This window comes from Triticum urartu, chromosome 6 (genome assembly GCF_003073215.2).
Source record: "Triticum urartu cultivar G1812 chromosome 6, Tu2.1, whole genome shotgun sequence".
Classification (NCBI taxonomy): Eukaryota; Viridiplantae; Streptophyta; class Magnoliopsida; order Poales; family Poaceae; genus Triticum; species Triticum urartu.
This window is the reverse complement of record NC_053027.1, coordinates 466,367,851-466,370,174: the sequence shown is the minus strand read 5'-3', so window position 1 is coordinate 466,370,174 and position 2,324 is coordinate 466,367,851.

The window sequence follows — 2,324 nt, the reverse complement described above, 5'->3', positions numbered from 1 at the left end:
TAACCCTAACCCTCTCCAGTGTCTATATAAACCGGAGGGTTTTAGTTCGTAGGACAACATACAGAACAACAATCATACCATAGGCTAGCTTCTAGGGTTTAGCCTCTCCGATCTCGTGGTAGATCTACTCTTATACTACCCATATCATCAATATTAATCAAGCAGGACGTAGGGTTTTACCTCCATCGAGAGGGCCCGAACCTGGGTAAAACTTTGTGTCCCTCGCCTCCTGTTACCATCCGGCCTAGATGCACAGTTCGGGACCCCCTACCCGAGATCCGCCGGTTTTGACACCGACACGGGGCATTAGGAACTGTGCAATATGGCTTTGTACGTAAAGTGCTCTACTACTACTCTGTAGCTTGTGGTGTTGCACGCATGGACTTCACTCCATTATCGGCTCTACTATAAAAGAAATTCCTCTTTACGTGTTTTTTTTAAACGGAGGCAAAAGCTTTGCTTCATCTCATTCATAAAGAAGGAACTACTAACAAAGTTCGACGAGATCCATTACACCTCCACAAATGGAAGCGAAAAGCCTAGTCTCACTGTATCAAATAACTCAAATGTTCTGCCCCCGCAGTAACCGTCGCTCATAAACAGGCTGCTAGTGTGTGCGTGAGAGGAGCGGCTGGGTAGGCCAGCTACGTGAGAGGAGCAGCTGAATAGAGCACCGAGAGTACCCACTAGGCCACTACGCAGGTGTACTTCCCCTGCATTGATAGTATAGCGATGGTTCTAGAGAACAGTAGTACCCTCCACTTCCAACTGTAGCTCCTTGGCCCTGAGATTCAAGAGTTCAAAACTGGAGCACTATACTAGACTAGACTAGAAGTACAATACATCACACTACTAGTTGAGAAAAGTAGTACTAGTACTGCTACAGTACGAGTACGTACTCCTCCGTCACATAATGTAAGACGTTTTTTGACACTAGTTGGCGTGTACAAAAATGGCAAAAACATACCCAAAATTTCTTAATCCACGCCAAAAACTACTACCTAGTGCCAAAATTTTCTTACTAGTGCTATTATTTACAGTACAATGCAATCCCATAATGTTCCATAATGCTAGTACTAGTATTAAATAATATCCTCACCCCTTCGTTGAGGAACGATCTACAGTTGGAAGGGACGAGGCCCTGCGGTTACTATGCTCTTATCTCCTCCTCGCCAGTTCCCCTCCCCCAAAGAGAAGGCAGTTCATCGCTGCTCCCATGGATTCGCCAGGCGGTTCTCCTCCTCATCGGGGCTGGGAGACCTTGGACGACGATCCTCTGGGAGAAATCGCACGCCGCTCTGACATGCTCACCGCCGCAAGACTCGGTGCTTCCTGCACCAACTTTTTCAAGACACTGCTTAAACAGGCTTGGGAAAAGGCTATGCTTGTTGGTCTTCCATGCATCCTCGAGGAGAAGGTTCTTCTATGGGACAATCCTTCGAATAGTCCACCGCTCCCTGGCCATGGTTGCACGTTGACTCTGCTAGAGTTGTCGACGTTGAGAGGTAGTCGGATTTTGTCCGATGAGCAGGTCAGTAATGGAGTTTGATCATGTACTACTTAGTTATTCCATTTCCATCCCGTAATTTCTCCGCTACCCACCATCTTATATATAGGTCTGGGTTGGTGCCAACGAATATTGGCTTGCATACCTCTGGCCAGATACCACCATCATTTTGCACAACATCCACAGCAGTGCGGCCGTTCCGGTAGACCCCTTCTCCACCATTGGGATCGGCCTTCCGGACTGGCTGGGCTTGAATACGTATGATGATGCCTACATGAGATTGAAGAAGATAGCAATTGCGGACCCGCCGACAAAGCAACGCGGATACGACGATTACTATCTCATCGCGGTGTTCGACATAAGGATTGCCATCAATGCAAGAGGCAGTAACGGCAGAGGCTGGCGCATGTTGGCGGCGGCAGATTTGTACCCCTACACATTCGAAGGCGCTGTGCGCCATCTAGGCCGCATCTTCGCGGTGACAAGCCAGGGGACTTGTTTCATCTGGTTGCCATCCTATGGTACTGGAGATTACAAATGGAATTCACAAACCATCATTTGCATACCTAACGGTACTCCATTATTTTGCAGGGACCAGTCATCCCCCGATCAAAATAAGATCGCTGATCCTGGATGTGCATTTGCATCCGCGATTCGGTCTAACCTGGAACCTTGTAGCTGACTTTGGCATATTGGGATCAACTATCTTAGCAGTCGTTACCCATGGTACCACTGATGTGCAACATGGTCACACAATCTACTACGATCGGACCGTCACCATCTACCCAGGTATTCCATTTTTTAACCCTCTCGCCTT